At 38.5% G+C, this 17,812-nt stretch overlaps 1 pseudogene; it reads right to left on the reverse strand.

Annotated features, from left to right (window-relative positions):
- Nucleotides 1-345: 345 nt before the first annotated feature.
- Nucleotides 346-4,701, reverse strand: LOC129554928 (heterogeneous nuclear ribonucleoprotein A1-like; annotated as a pseudogene).
- Between the last annotated feature and the right edge of the window lie 13,111 nt (nt 4,702-17,812).

The following is a 17,812-nucleotide window of genomic DNA, read 5'->3' on the forward strand; positions in this document are numbered from 1 at the left end:
TGGGGTAGTTTACCAAAATGGCTTCAGAGTAAACTAACTTTACACAGCACATTTAAAAAAAAAAATACATTTATTCAGCATCATGATCAGACAATTACATTTAGTAATCAACACCATGGGTGCAAAAAAAAAAAAAAATCTACATTAAAACCCTTTGTTGGAATGCTTTACACTTTCCACAGAACAGAAACTAAAATAACCTGTTATACAATTAGTCACAAGTACAGTCCTCAAGTTTTTTGCCCAAACACATGAGTATTGTCTAAAACATGTCTTTGTAGCAGTTAGGCCCTGCTACCACTGTTGGCTGAGTTCACAAATCTGTTGTAACCTGTAACTTACCTGTCACTTCTCTGACCCTGTTCTCCTGCTAAGCTTTGTTTCCTAGCAGTAATTGAAACCTTCGGCCACTGCCATAACTACTGCTGCTGCTGGAACCACCATAACCACCTTGGTTTTGTGGTTTGGCAAAGTATTCTTCTCCACCACCATAGGGGCCAGAACTTCTGCCTCCAAAGTTTCCTCCTTTCATGGGTCCAAAATTGGAAGATTGATCGCTGTAACAGCCAAAATCACTGTAGCTTCCACCACCTCCAAAATTGCTTCCATCATTACCAAATCCATCATAACCATCCCCACTGTCACCATATCCACCACCACCATGGCTTCCACCAAAGCCGTCTCGACCACTGAAGTTTCCTCCACAACAAAAGTTGTCATTCCCACTGAAACCACCTCCATGACCACTACCAAAGTTTCCAGAATTACTTCGACCTCTCTGGCTGGATGAAGCACTAGCCATCTCTTACTTAGACAGGGCTTTTCTTACTTCACAGTTGTGGTCATTCACAGTGTGGTATTTTCTAAATGACAGTCTTGTCTACAGAGTCATGGTCATCAAAGGTTACAAAAGCAAAGGCTCTCTTTTTGCCACTGCTTGGTCAATCATGATTTCAATCACTTCAATTTTCCTATACTCTTCAAAATAATCTTTGTGTCTTCTTTAATGCCACAAATAAAAATCTTTCTTACAGTTAAGTGGGCACCAAGTCTTTGGGAATCTTCTCTTGAGACAGCCCTCTTTGGTTCCACCACTCTCCCGTCCACCTTGTGTGGCCTTGCGTTCATGGCTGTATTCACCTTCTCCACCGTGGAATATGTAACAAACCTGAAGCCTCTGGAGCTCTTGTTGTTTGGATCCCTCATTACCACACAGTCTGTGAGCATTCTCCATTGCTCAAAATGGCTCCTCAAACTCTCATCGGTTGTTTCAAAGCTCAATCCTCTGATGAAGAGCTTCCACAGCTGTTCAGGCTCTTTGGGAAACTCTGACAGACATGACGGCAGTGGACAAGTGGGAAAGACTTCAACGATGCTTTCCCGGCTGTGTCCACAAGCAGAAAAGCAGCTTCCAATAATTTTTATTTGTGTATGTACATGGTTGAGATCAAACTGTACCTCAAAATTTTTATCCTAATTTTTAACTTACCAACATTTTATAATAATCATTTTTCCATTTTATTTATAAATTCTATGTGTTAATACAACAAAAGCTAAACAATCAAAAGACAGTAAAGGTGGCAATGAGACATGACAAAAAGGTGTCTATGACAGTGACTTGCTCTCAGTTTTGCTCCCTCAAATCTGACCTCCACACCACAGTTACAGCTCTCTCTCTAATGTCAAAGCTTCATGATATCCCTTTGCTTACAATTCCCAGTGGTTCCTGCTTCCTACAGACATTATCCTAGTTCCTCTGCAGGGCACACCATGTGCCATATGAGCCAGCTATACTTCAGGCTTGGAGGCCTTGAAGAAACCTTTCAGGATCCCTCCCACACTGTTTCCCATACACTAGTTTATTTTTTTTTCTTATTTGAGGTTTAATTGGAATATAACATTATATTAGTTCCATGTATACAAAGTAGTGATTTAATATTTTTATATATTTCAAAATGATCACCACAATGTCTAATTAACATTCAGCACCGCATACAGTTTAAAAGAGCTTCCCTGGTGGCTCAGCTGGTAAAGAATCCACGTGCAATACAGGAGACCTAGGTTCCATCCCTGGGTTGGGAAGAGCTCCTGGAGAAGGGAAAGGCTACCCATTCTAATATTCTGGCCTGGACAATCAGTCCAGGGTCGCAAAGAGTCGAACACAACTGAGCGACTTTCACTTTCACTTTCTATAGTTTACAAACAGCTGATGTGTGTGTGATGAGGACTTTTATGATCTACTTGTTAGCAACTTTCAAATATTCAATACAATATTGTTCACCATGGTCACCATGCTATACATTACCTCCTCATGACTTATTTTATAACTGGACATTTGTACCTTTTGATACCTTTTGCCATTTTACTCATCCCTGCCCCACCCCATACTTCACCTCCCCACCTTAGGCAACTGACAATCTCTTCTCTGTATCTATGAGCTTATTTTTTTAAATTTTAATTCCACATGTAAGTGAGAATATGTGGTATTTTTCTTCTGACTTATTTCACTTTGCATTATGCCCTCAAGTTTCATCCTCACAAATGGCAAAATTTCATTCTTTTTTATATCTAAATAGTATTTAGACATAAAATAAATAAAGCACCTATACCCTAGTTTTTGATAGTCCTTTTTCCTGGAATGCTTTCTCTTTCCTTTCCCCCCAGATTAACCTGTTAAACAATTAACAGTTTAATTCTTTAAACTTCTACTCAGAAATTGTTTCCTCCAGGAAGAATTTTTCCTTGGACTCTACCACACTCAGCTGGATATCTGAGCCCCATCTGTGGCATTACATGACACCCTGGAACAAGAAAAAATTGGGAGAATAAATGCATTCAGGGACAAGCCCAGCCTAGACATTACATTTGAATATTTCCCAGCCTTGCTTTATGGAGTCTAATTCAACTCTGGAGTGATCTTGTGGAATTCCACAGGAATCTTGGAACAGAATTTCCCTGGATCATGAGAGATCCTGGGGGAGGGCAGCTTGTGACTGTCTCTCTTTTTTCATCTCTCCCAATAGCCTGCCAGGTTTCCTGCTACAGAAGTCAGTCTGTGTCTTAGAAGAGTTTTCAAAAAGTTTTTTTGTTTTTTTTTTCCCATGCTCACCAATAGTTCTCTTTAGCTTCTGGCTTAGATTAGTAAGAAAAATTCCCTGCGTGTTAATACTACTTTTATTTGTTCTCTATTCCTTAGTATGAATGAGGGTCTGAAAGAAGGATTCAGTGAAGGAAGAGAAAACAGAACATCCTGAAATTTGCCGAAGTCCTTCCTTGACTACATCTCAACCTCAGAGTTGTAACAACCAACCCCAAGAGAGTGAGCCTGGAGACCTGGGCCTGCAAACCCACCAGGACTTCTACTAGGCCATAAGAGCAATTCCTACATGTTTGCTTTCACTTTCTGCTAAAGCAGCTAGCCAACACCCACTGGGGCCTGATGTGGCTGTCTAAGCCCCATTCCTCCTCATTTAGAGATCATAAAGGGACTATTTCTGTACCCCACTCTGATATCTGGACATCTCCAAATGCGGTTTGAAAAATTCCTGTTTCCTGAGGATTTGTCGCCTGTGAAGGATGCAGCAGCTAAAATCATAAGGAATGTATCTGCCGTTCTCTGACTCCTTTGTAGCTAAGTCACTTATTTAAGCAATCTCTGACTCTTTATGAATGGGACAGAGTTTATCTATAGCTATTGTTTACCTTAATGTCTTGTTCAAAATCAAGGTAGTCTATTGTGGTCATTACCTCCAGTCCATTTAATGCAGATTTTTTTGCGGGGGAGGGGTTTGGGGGAATCGCTTCATGAGACAGCTTACTGAAACCAGCATCCAAAATAGCCTAGTTCTCTAAGCAAATATCACACCATTAACAAAAGGAACTGAAACCAGAGGCCAGGCTGGGAATTAAGGTTGCTGGGGTGATATTCTGCTTCCTTATACATGCTGTGGTGTTTTTGAATAAAATCATTTCACCAATGAGTTTCAATTTCTTCCTAAATTAGAAATCCCCGTACCTCCTTCCTTCTTTCAGAGGCTGATGGAAAGCAGTTGACAAATGTCCCCAAGGCTTTGGAGTTATGTAGTTGCTTTTTCTAGCAACATCTCTTTCTCAGTAAAGGTTCTCAGAGGCTCAGTGTGGCTCAGGTAAAAATTGCCTTTCATCTATTTCTTCCTTGCTTTCCAGATAATCTGTAGCTAAAATTAGCAATGCTTAGTTCAGTAAAAAATATTGTTACAGCGGCAGCCATGGAAACGGTGTTTGAGCAGCTTCCCCTTCAGGGAGCTGACTTTTGTGGTATATGCTTTCTTGCTGATTAAATGAAACAACTCACTGCTTTTGAAGCTGAGGTCTGAAATTAGTTAAGAGTACGGGCAAATCTTACAAAAGAACCATCCTCCACATTTCTCCTCTTTCTTTCCATTAAGGAAAGAAAAAAAGTATACCGCAAATTAAGTGTCAGATTTTGCTCTGAATAGAATGTAGGAAGATTAGTCTGTTGACCCATCATCCTACATTTGACTTGTCTTTTCACAGAAAGGGTGGATAATGCTATTAATGCTGATGCTTTTTTCATATATCTTCTTATAGTTTACCAAAACTGCTTTCCCGTGCGCTGCCACTGAAGTCATGATCAGTGCAGAAGACAGAGAGAGCATAATGAGGACATTCCTGATCAGACAAGGAAAGAGGCTCAGCCATTCTAGCCCACATGGCTAGTAACTAGAGGAGATGGGATGAAAATTCTCTCATCTCTGATTGCATTATTCTCTTACATACCCTGGCCGATCTCCTTGTGCCTGAGGTAGTGAATTCAAGTGGCCAAGGTCAGACTCACATCCAGTTGAGTCTGCATTTGGTAAACTTTCAGCTTAGCCTTTGTCAGCTTCCCTGACTAGCAGGGTCTCCCCTGCTTCAGAGAGCAGAGCCCTCCTGCTGCTCCCTGGGAAGAAGTCTGCATTTGAATTCCACTTTCTGATCTGTCTGCCTTCCCTCCAAAGGACCCATCCTCTGGGTCCTTATTTTCCTCCAGTTTCCATCATCTTAATTCATCAGTTCTCATGCCTTTCTTTATGGTCTCTGTTCTCCTGGGAACTTCTTCTCTGAGAAGTTTATTTTTCTAAACATGTTTATAAGGCTAATGAACTAATGAGTGCCAGGACAGGGGCACTTCTTTTAACAGACTCTAATTACTTTGGTTCTAGTAAAGGGCTCCTTTACATAACTTTGGTCAACCCAGGAAAGATCAGGAGCCAGGCTCCAAAGTCTTCCCCTGTGGCCACAGTGGAGATTGAAGGAAGGGTGATAATTTTAGGGAGAAGGAGGGCAATAAACTATTCCTATGGGAAACTTTGTCTTTTTGCCTTTTGGTAGAGCATCCTTAGGAAATTGTAGTTCACATTATTTGAAGGATTTAAGCCTTTACTGCCACTATGAATTATCATAGGTTTCTCCCCCTTCTCCATTCTTCCTCCCCTATCCTAAATTCTCCAGTAGTCCCCCAAGAGGCTCAGGGCCAGAGCAGGGTTCCTGATCTGCAGTCCTTGAAGTCAGACATAGCTGGCTCCTTCTCTCCCTCCGATGCCAGACCAGAGATTCATCACTGATTCTCATCCCTCAATCCACATGCCACTTTAGGAGGTGGGAACAGGGACAAACTCATCACAGTGTGGTTTCCTTGGCCCAGCAAGCATCCATTCCTGCACACTAAGTTTTGCTCCCACTTTATGTAAGAGACAAAAATCATAATTATTTGCTTATTTGCTGAGCTTTCAAACTCTGTGACCTTATCAAATGCCCCCATGGCAGCAGAGGGTTCTTTGTCCTCAGCAGTGTTGGAGGACAGCTGGATTGTGGAAGTCCTCTCAGGTATACGATGCATTCACAGCTGCAGGAGAAGATGTGTCAGGCCAGCAATAATGCACAACTGTCATTGTGCATTACCAGTTGTCAGAGAAAACAGCCACACACATGACTTGCATTTCTGTGTCAGAAATTGTTTACCCTGAGTCTGTGAGCTTAATGGCTTCCCTGTGTCACTTCCACGCTCTTCTCTGTTTTTCTCTGGGTCCTCACAATATCCCATGGTTGGCTTTAATGCCCCTTCAAACTGTGTTGTATTTACCCATGTTTTTAGCTTCCTCCTGAGAGAAACATATACTAATGCATCTGTTAAATGAGTTTAAACTAAAGGTTTGTATGAAAAGTCAGATGAAAAGTACATCTCATTTTACAAATTAATTCTCATCAGCCGAAAGTGTCTGACGAGAAACAGACTGTGAAGCATAGTTGTTGCTGCTGTTGTTGTTTTGGTCGCTAAGTCTTGTCCGACAGGTGCAAAGAGAATAAAGAGATCATTGTGTAGAGGCCAATCTCTATTCAGGTGGGAGGACTACTGATTCCTGGGCTGCTTGTTGATGCAGGGTAATCTCCTAGACAGCAGCTAGTTGCTGCTGACAGCTGTGTACAGCCACCCAGGCTGGACAGTCCAACCAGGAGAGAGGCCTCAATTATGGGGTGAAAGCTGAGGAGCATAATAAAGACAAGGCCTGAATAGAATATGAGCCCACCTGAACCCTGTGTTGAGCCAAAATTGTATCCATTCACGGAAATGGGATTTTTCTTATATACTTGTTTTAAATCTGCTTCAGTGCACAGAGACTCGGGCTGTCAAGGAACTAGACACCTCAGAGATGCTTCCTCCCCACTGACTTCTCTCACCATCACAGTTTTTCTTGGTCCCCTGCTCACCATCATACACACCTCTGACCCAGTTCTGTCCACACCTGACATACACGCTCATTCAGTTGCTTTTTCCTTTCTTTGGTTTGATTTCTACCAGACCTGTGAGGATTCTTCTGATGCCTCTGGCTGTCAGCTCTGCTTACATTAGAAAGAGTTAAGAGAGAGCATAAGGGATAAAAAAATAAATTTGGAGATAAGATGGGAATTAAAGGAATTAAGTAACTTAAGTAGAATTATGAATTTCACATACATTGAGATGAACTTACCTACCACAGGAAAACAATCATATGGATTTGAAACTACAGGGGAAATACTTGAAAACAGTTACTCTCGGATATTTGAGCACCGATATAAGCAATAGTATGGATTTCCCTGGTGGCTCAGATGGTAAAGTGTCTGCATACAATGCGGGAGACCCGGATTCAGTGCCCGGGTTGGGAAGATCTCTTGGAGAAGGAAATAGCAACCCACTCCAGTATTCTTGCCTGCCATGGATGGAGGAACCTGGTAGGCTACAGTCCATGGGGTCGCAAAGAGTTGGACATGACTGAGCAACTTCTCTTTCACTTTCTATAAGCAATTAATGGAAGGATTTTGCTACAGTTTATCTGACTCTGGAGTAAAAATGAGGTTACAGTCAGTAACCTCTGTTCAGTCTCAGTTCAGTTGCTCAGTTGTGTCCGACTCTTTGTGACCCCATGGACTATAGCACACCAGGTTTCCCTGTCCATCATCCATCCTGGAGCCTACTCAAACTCACATCCATCATGTCAGTGATGCCATCCAACCATCTCATCCTCTGTCGTCCCCTTCTCCTCCCACCTTCAATCTTTCCCAGCATCAGGGTCTTTTCCAATGAGTCGGATCTTCATATCAGGTGGCCATAGTATTGGAGTTTCAGCTTCAACATCAGTCCTTCCAATGAATATTCAGGACTGATTTCCTTTAGGATGGACCGGTTGGATCTCCTTGCAGTCCAAGGAACTCTCAAGAGTCTTCACCAACCCCACAGTTTAAAAGAATCAATTCTTCTGCGTTCAGCTTTCTTTACAGTCCAACTCTCACATCCATACATGACTACTGGAAAAAGCATAGCTTTAACTGGCATGCCAAAAGTTGGGCAAAACTGAATCTGATCTACTGAATAGCAAGTAACACTCTCTCAACATATTCTTAAAACCTGACTGATACAGATCTGTGCCTTTTTTGTTTCAACAACAGATTTTAGTGTTCATTAAATCTTAGTTAAGTGTCTTACATATGCAGGGTTGTTTCTGCCAGTTCAGTGAGTAACCAAGAGTGGATTCTTCCTCTCAAGAGCATGACCAGTACTAACCTGAGCCAGCACTTCCTACACGTGAATTCTTACTGGTATTGTATATGTGCCTTTCTCTCCACCCAACCAACCAATGTACACATACACCCACTCTGTTCCCTGCCACTTATACATTCTATATTCCTCTGATGCAAGGACAAATATTTTTATAGCTCTGTTTACCCCTTGGTACCAGCAGACCTAAAATGGAACACACCTTTAAATTGTATTTTTCAAAGATGACTGCACCAATATATTCCATCCCAGATGCTCTGCTTACAAAGTGATGTTGACCCTCCTTCCATTGAGAAGTAGGGTCTTGTTCCCTCCCCTTGATTCTTAGTGGTCCTGTAACTACAAGCAAAGTGACACTATGTGACTTCTGAGGCTAAGCTGTAAACTGGCAATGTGCCTCCCACTTGGTCCTTTTTGGATACTTGCACTTGAAACTAGCCACCATGTTGTGAAGAAGCCTGAGCTACATGGAGAGGCCACAGGTAGGCATTTCCACTGATAGGCCCAGAGCAGGTGCTGAGAACTCAATTATGAGTTTACGTCAACATCTTCAGACATGTAAGTGAATTACCCTTAATTATTCAACCCCTCCCTCCCACTCCTGAACCCCTCTATTGATTAATGCTTATAAAACAAATTTTCTCTGCTAAACCCTGCTCAAATTGCAGATCCAGGAGCTAAACAATTGATCATTGTTTTAAGACTAAGTTTTGGGGTGGTGTGTTCACAACAATGCCTATCTTATCCACTCCTTTGATGTATTTTTTTTTTAATTTTTATTAGAAAACTGAAATTTACAATGTGTTTATATCATTCACTGAGTACATGGCATTTAAAAACAACATCATTACAGAAAGATAACAAAGATACAAAGTCTTAATACCTACGGAATATGGAAAACATTATCCACTGAGACCTTAAATGTAGTAGACTTTACATAAAAAGGAAAAGCAACGAGTATAATTAGCAGTCACATCTTCTCTTCCCAGCCAGACTGTAGGTTCCTTAGAGTCTGGATTTTTAAGTCTAAACTTCCAGAACATTCTTTCACACTATATTTCAGTCAAACTAAATATCTGCTTCTCTCTGTATTTAATCTTAGACTCCCAGTCTCTGTATACTTGATTATCCTGTCTCTTTTTTTGTGCACACTCTTGTTCCCATCTATATTCTCCCATCTCATTCATTTTCAAGACTGAGTCACATGCCAGGAAGAATTTCCTGATTCCTCCTGTCAGAAGAGATGCCTCCCTTTTCTGAACTCCCAGAGTGCTATAGATAAATTTATTTTACCAATATTATCATCTTTTACTTTATATCACAATTACTTGTTTACAGATGTTTCTCCACTTCTAGACTGTCTTATGTGTCCTTACATCCATTTATACAAAAGTATCTATGGAAAGTCTACTACTTGCCATATAATCTACAAGGCACAGGGTAAAGAACAGTGAACAAAGGAAGACATGATCCTGTCCCGATAGATCTTCCAGTTTAGTGAAGCACAATAAATAAATACACAAATATTTGACAATCACTCTCTTTTAAGGGTTTTAACCAAGTCAGTCACATCCAGGACCTAATGCAATACCCTATTTCCTTTGCAGTCTTGGAAGGCAACATGGAATAATCAGAGATATCAGTTTGAATTCTGTTTCACCTGTGAATATGAAGCAAGGGCTTCACCTCTCCATGCTTGAATTCTCTCATGGATCAAGTGAAGGTAACTTTATCTGCTTTATATTTTTTAAAGTATTAGTGAGAAAATCTTTGTGAGCTCTGCATTTGTGCTAGGCACACAACAAAATCATATATCCCCTTGTTCCCAGCTTCTCTTGCTTAATATAGAGCTCAGCCTTCAGTTTGCATTCACCTAATGAGGCTGACCATGACATCAGATACTCAGACCCCATCCTTCCCTTGTACATGAAACTCCTTTTATGGTTGAATAGCACCCAATTTTTTTCTTGGGGCAACTTCAGCCAGTGGCACTGGAAGGAAAGGAAGACCTCAGTCTTTGTCATATGGCTGGCTCCTACTCACTGTACAAAATGTAACCAAAATGGCATTTCTTTAGGGAGACTGTGACCACCACCCACTTCAGTCCCCGTCAGACCGTGTTGGTTCCCTCCTTTTCAGACTACACAGAACCCTACAGCTCTCCTTCACAATACTTGTCACAACTGGAATTGATTGATTTTTAAAAACTATCACACTCCCATTAGATTCTAAGCTTGATAAAGGCAGGGGCCAAGGTCTGTTGCTGCCATGATGACCAGTACCAGGTAAAGTCCTTGCCATATAGAAAACACTCAAGAAATATTTATACAATTAATGAATTGGGAAAAGCTTTGCAGCTGGAACACCAAGAAAGAAGTGAGCTCAACAGTTGTCAGAAACCATTTTCTCTGAGCATTTTTCATGATCAATTCTCAGAAGATTCTGAAGTCAGAAGGCAGGATCTTCCTTTAATGGGCCCAAAGAATGATTAATTTTATTTTGTCAGTTAACAAGTTTTTCTGAACAGTGCCTCTGGGTTTCCTGATACGACCTATGGAAGGTATAAGAAATTAACGTCCAAAAGTTAGATGGTTTAGTCAAACCAGCAAGCTGTTTTAAGCCGTGTCTGTAATAGCAAACTAAAAAGGTAACTGACAATTTGAGAGAGTCATGGCTGTACTAACTACAACTCCTGAGCCAGTTATACTGTGGTACCATAAGCCTTCTAGAGATGTAAAACCCCAAGATCTTTTGAAGCTAAGAGGCTTACAAATTTTTAACTTAAAAAAAAAAAATTAGTAGCAGCTGTCTTGCCTGCATGTGTGTGCTCAATTGCTTCAGTCATGTCTGACTCTTTGCCATCTACGGACTGTAGCCCACCAGACTCCTCTGTCCATGAGACTTTCCATGCAAGAATACTGGAGCCAGTTGCTGTACCCTCCTCCAGGGGATCTTCCCAACCCAGGAACTGAACCCATATCTCCTGTATCTCTTGCTTTGTAGTCAGATTCTTTATCCTCTGAGCCACTAGGAAAGCCCATCTTGCCCTGCCATGGGCATTTAACTGGCCATTCCCCCAACACACAGTAAAATATTTTTTTGTAATATTTGCTAAAAGCCAAAGAGTTGTAATAAAATATCTTTTTTCTTGTAAGTATGAGACCAGATACAGCAAAGTAACCAAGAAAAGTAAAATTTTGATTTTTTTTTTGTTGCAAATATTAGCATTGATTATTTCTCTAGCAATATGAGGACAAAATCCCTATAGGGTCTAGATAGATAAACACTATATTTCTTACTACCAAAATGCAGGACATGGTTCCAGATCTGCTTCCCAGCTTGTAACTGGACCTGTTGAATCTTCACTGTTTAAGGTTGAATTTAATCAAAATTAACACATCTACTGACTTAATTCCCTTATGAAAAGAAAGATTTGTTAGAAGATTAGACCATGATTTTAACTCAAGTTCTATAAATACATAACATCTCATGTATTTTTTGTATTTTAATATGTTGAAAGTGACTTCTTATATAGAAAAGGCCACTAGGGCTAAGAGAAGAGAAAACATTAAAGAGAACTGGTACTCTTTATAGGGTGACTTTCATGTATCTGAAGAATATGGTCCAGAAATTGAATAAAGTTTAATCCCATTTTGTTATTTTTCACATATTTTTGTGTGCTAGATCCTGGAAAAATTCATTCAGCTTTGTATCCTTTTTTTTGAGATGTATAACTGTTATTAACATGAAACGGAGAAAAAGCAAGACTAATGCATCTCATTTTTCCCGTAAAAATTTTCCTCAGACGAGTAAAAGGCTTTCTCTTCATCTTGCATACAGAAATATTCTTTGCGAGTTTCTATGAAGTTCACCTACCTAATGAGGTCTGAATATTGCACCAATTGATTTAAGCTTTTCTTAGCTCTTGCAGAATTCTTATTCTGCAGTTAATACTATTTTTAGTTCCAAGAGTTCCTTCCTAGGGAAATGTCTCATACTATTGATACTGAAAATAAAAAGACAAAACTTTCATCATAAAGTCTTCCATTTAATAAGCATTTAATAAGCACTTCACTAGGCATTGAGGTAATAGAAAATCTAATGAAGAAAGGATTTCCATTTACATCAAAGATAGAAGGACCATAAATACCCTCAATAACTGCTAGCTATGGCTATATTATTTTCTATGTCACTTGTTTCACTGAGCCTGTGATATAATGCTGAACTGACAGTTCCATGTGAGATCAATAATTGTAATAATGTGACTCTGGGTATGGGAAAAAGCAACAAGAGGAAATATTTTCCTGGACCAGGAGGCTAGTAAGACAGTGGTCCAGAAACTTTTGCTACTTGCAAGGCCTGGTCCAATTTTAGCACACTGAGTGGCCCATCACTTCCCTAGACCTAGGAATGAGCCTTCCCAGCAACGCAGGACACAATGGCCATGAAATGTGTCACATGGTCAGATATGTGGCTATGAACGGACCCTGCTGACTGGAAGTTGGTACCAGCTGCCTCTACAAAGATTACATCATGACCATTGCATGCTGCTGACCTTCAACACCCCCTGAAAGAAGTTCAGGGTGAAAATCAGGAATGAGACACTCTGTGCTCTGAAAAAAAAAAAAAAAAAAAACTGGCAGAACAGGCCTTCAGCTAGTTAGATCTTTTCAGAAAAAGGTTTTATGAGTTCCAATTCTTGCATCTTCTCATACCTAGAAAAACACTGACGTCATTAATGGTGAAATCTGCTTTGGCTATTAAAATTTTTTTTTTTTTTTTTTACAATTAAAAGTCAAAATAGAGTAGCTATGGTTCAGACATCCTGTGAAAACACTATTTCCCAGATATCCTGAAAAATGATATGGGTGTGATTTCAGATTAGACGCTGTGACCTAATGTAGAACTTAATGCTCCTGTAATGCATTTTTGCTTCTGTACTTTGCTTGCTGCTCGTAAAACCAAAGTTACTCCATTTTAAGATAAGGCTGTTTTTAAGTAAAGATTCCTAAAATTGTTTTTGAAAAAATAAATTAAAAAAATGCCATGTACGGTAACATCGAAATAATAAAATACTTACGAACAAATTTAAAAAAATAAAAAAAATAATAATAAAAGTGTCCTAAAATAATAAAGTCTTAAAAAAAATAAAATAAACTACAAGGATATATTGTGTAAAATAGAAAATACAGCCAGTGTTTCATAATAACTATAAATAAAGTGTAACTTGTACAATTGAAAAAAAAAACAAAAATATAGGCAATACAAATCAAAAAATGGATTGAAGACACTGGACATCATAATCAAATTGCGAAAAAAAAATGATTTTTTAAAAATGTAAAAGCAGACTTGCGAAAAAAATACACTATGTATTAAGGAACAAAGATTAAGATGATCACACATTTCTCACTGCAAATAATAAAAACAAGAAGACAGTGGAGCAACATTTTTAAAATACTGAGTGAGAAACCCTGAATTGAAAAAAATCTGAAAGACAAAAAGAATTCTATAACCAGCAAAATATCATTCAGAAGTGAGAGTTAGATTAGGAAATTTCAGGACATAAGAAAGTGGAAAAGTGTAATTCTGACAGAACTACACCACAAGTAATATTAAAGAAAGTTCTTCAGGCAGAAGGAAAATTATAACAAGTGGAATTATAAACCTCTATAAAGAAATAAGGAGCATTGAAATAACTACTAAGATAAATATATAATATATACAATATATTATTGTGTTTGTATATCTTTACAAGATAATTGGTGGCTAAGATAACAATGTTAGGATTTATAATATATATAAAAATGAAATGTGTCAAATCAATAGCACATAGGCTGGAAGAAAAGAATTAAGAGTATAACTATTGCAAGGATCTTTTTCTATAATGAATGTAGCATATTATCATTTGAACAATCTTTGATATAGTAAAGATGTATACTGTAAACTTTAAGAACCTAGAAAAATTAAAACTATATAGAAAATGGAAAAGAATAAAAGTTGAGATGATATTAATGGAATAGAAAAAAAACACACCACACAAAGAAAAAATAATAAAGCCAAAAAAACCAAGTTACTTCTTTAAGAAGAAATATATATATATATATAATTCATTGAGTCCAAGAAAGGTTTATCCTAGGAATGCAAGGCTGGTTTAACATTCACAAAACAATAATATTAAGAAAATAAACAAACAAATCAGTTTCCATTTATGCTCCCCCTCCCTTGTGCCATGGTCGAGAGATTTCCTCAATGCAGAAACACAGGGTAGCCATAAGATTCATTTTATTTCCTTTTTCTCATTCACAGTTTGAGATGCCTGATTGAAGTCTGAAAACAATTGCTTTATAGTTGTTTTCTAGTTGATTATGTTTAGAGGTTAAGCTCAATCTTTATCATTGTATGTAATGTTTATAAAGATAATCCTCAATCTTTAACTGTTGATGCTATACATTTTCTCCAATAACAACTAATTGATACGTGTAATTAAGCTTCAGTGTAATTACTGACATGTTTGCCTTAAAGTGTACCAAATTTTTAGGAAAATTTTCTTAAACTTTTCAGTTTTTCTGTGCTCTTGTCTTTCTCTTTTGGATCAATCGTCTTATTCAGTTTTATTTTAATGATTATTCTAGAAATTAACATTAACTTACTGCAGTCTGTCTTCTTATTACTGTTTATCATTGTTGTTTAGTTGCTAAGCTGTGTCTGACTCTTGAGTGACCTCACAGACTGTAGCCTTCCAGGCTACTCCATCCATGCTATTTCCTTCTCTCGGGGATCTTCCCAATTCAGGGATCAAACCCGGGTCTCTTGCATTGGCAGGTAGATTCTTTACCACTGTGCCACCAGGAAGTCCTTTGAAGATTGTGTAAAACATCCAAATTATTTTGGAAAATTATTTGGCAGTTTTTTATGTTTCTTTGAGACCCCATGAACTGCAGCATGCCAGGCTTCCCTGTCCTTCACTATCTTCAATGTTAAAATTTTGCCCTGCCTGAGAGAAATGAAAATACATCCTCAAAATTATGTGTATAAATAACATTATAGCAGTAGACTATTCATAATAGTCTATTCACAATAGACTACAAGAGGAAATAACCTAATGCCCATGTACAAGGTAATGTATTAGCAACTTTAGTATAAATTGTCAGAATAGAACTCAGCGATAAAAATATGAACTGCTATATGTGGAATAACATAGGTCAATACGTGAAATAATTTAGATATAAAATATTATATTCTTAATGATTCAATTTATATAAAATTTAAAGCTATGCAAAACAATTAATGTTGGTAGCAATCAGAACTGTAGTTGCCCATAGGCTGTGGAAGTTGACCAGAAGTGACAAAGAGGAAATTTTCTGAGAATTATGAGAATATCCTAAACCTTGAGTATAGAGGTATTGGTTATACTAGTGTTTACTTCTATCAAAGCTCATCAAATCATATGCTTAAAAGCTCAATAGTTCACCTTAATTAAAAAAAAATTATGATTTGCACTTGGCTATGAAATCCCTGCTTTGTCTCAATCATTAATATGATAAAATGAGCTTTTTCTCTTGTTAGTAAGTTTTGTGAGCCAAAAAAATAAAAACTTTGATATAAAGAATCACACTAACATTAATTTGCAGAGGAGGAAATAGAACCAAAAAAAAAAAGTATCTGTCTCAAAGACAGTGAGGAAGACTGAAGCAGTGCTCAGGAAAAAAGCAGACATTCTGATCTTAATCGTAGTACATTTAATACTACCTCATAGCATAATTATTCAAAAATTATTTAACAGGTACAGACAAAATTTATAAAATCAACAAAAAAGTAAAATAAATTATCAGAGGTAAATTTGAACAATTCACATTCTGTAACAAAATAGAATCCATGGTATGGGGAGGGAGGAGGGAGGAGGGAGGGGGGTACAAGATGGGGAACACATGTACACCTGGGGTGGATTCATGTCAATATATGGCAAAACCAATACAATATTGTAAAGTAATTAGCTTCCAATTAAAATAAACTAAAAAAATTTAAAAAAAATTTTTAAAGATGATGTATCTAGACTTCATGGTTTAATCCAAAAATGTACTTCAATGTCTTTTAAAAATAAGCCATACTATGGCATGATATGCTAACTTAGCATTAGAGGCAATAATATGTTTGGGGTGTTTTGGGTGGAAAACAGCTTTACCCTATATGTGATAAAGTGAAAGTGAAGTCACTCAGTCATGTCCAACTCTTAGCCACCCCATGGACTGTAACCCACCAGTCTCCTCCATCCATGGGATTTTTCCAGGCAAGAGTACTGGAGTGGGATGCCATTACCTTCTCCGCATTTGTGATAATGTACTATTATTAATTCAGCACAGTTACTATGTGTCCCATATGTGACAGCAGGGTCCTGAATTATTTTCTGATGGAAATTTGAGGAATGAGTCACCACTTAGTCACTTTAAATGGCTTACTTTTTCCATCCACTTATAATTATGAGTTAGCATTATAGTCAATATTATGTTTTCATGATATAGCCTATGTTTAAAAAAATCATAGAATTATGATTTTGGACTAAACCATGAAGCTTAGGTACCAGGCCTTAGTGTTAGGAGTCCATTTCCTTATCTAATAGAACTTGAATTTTTGTTTAATTTACTTATTTTATTTTACCTTTTTAATGCTCTTATAACTTAAAGATTTTTGAATAAATTACAATGTCATGTTAAAAGTGTTGAGTGTTGAGGCTCCAAATGAATCAAATCCAATGTGCAAGTAGTGGTTCTCTGTGATTCATGAAAAGTGAAAGTGAAAGTCACTCAGTCTGTCTGACTCTTTGAGACTCCGTGGACTACACAGCCCATGGAATTCTCCAGGCCAGAATACTGGCATCGGTAGCCGTTCCCTTCTCCAGGGGATCTTCCCAAACCAGGGATCGAACCCAGGTCTCCCACATTGCAGGCAGATTCTTTACCAGCTGAGGCACCAGGGGAGCCCAAGAATACTGGATTGGGTAGCCTATCCCTTCTCCAGGGGATCTTCCTGACCCAGGAATTGAACCGGGGTCTCCTGCGTTGCAGGTGGATTATTTACCAGCTATGATTCATAAATGGACACAAAATAACAAATGTTTCCCAGATAATAAGCAGATACAGAGCCTGTCTCTCTCTCTCTCCCTAGCTAGCAACTTATTCTGAGATGACTAAAAGGGAAGAGCCAAAGAGTAAGCAGGCTTTAGGTCTGACATTCTAGATAACAGCTGTTCATCTTCGTAGTAATTTCCAGGCTGTATGCAATCCCAGCTGCTCTGGGTAAAATCAGCTGCTAGACTCTCTCATAGTACCCTTGATGCCTCTTGCTTCCTGAAACATCCTCTGTGTTTGGACAGCTCCAAATTATTATCCTACTCCACCTGCCAATGCAGGAGACATAAGAGACTTGGGTTTGATCCCTGGGTCAGGAATATCCCCTGGAGGAGGAAATGGCAACATACTCCAATATTCTTGCCTGGAAGATCCCATGGACAGAGGAGCCTGGTAGGCTACAGTCCATGGGGTCGCAAAGAGTCGAACACAACTGAACCAACTTGGTAATTTGGCTTGGCACCACTTCTAAAGGGTGTTTTATATCTGGGTGTGTATTGATCCCTCTGGAAGAGTGTGGCTTTCAAACCTCGAGGGAAATCTACAGTTAGGAACACACTTAACACTGTGATTCACTAAACATATACATAACATCAAAATAAAAATCACAAAA

This window comes from Moschus berezovskii, chromosome 14 (genome assembly GCF_049115385.1).
Source record: "Moschus berezovskii isolate FMDL1 chromosome 14, NW_MosBer_1.0, whole genome shotgun sequence".
Classification (NCBI taxonomy): Eukaryota; Metazoa; Chordata; class Mammalia; order Artiodactyla; family Moschidae; genus Moschus; species Moschus berezovskii.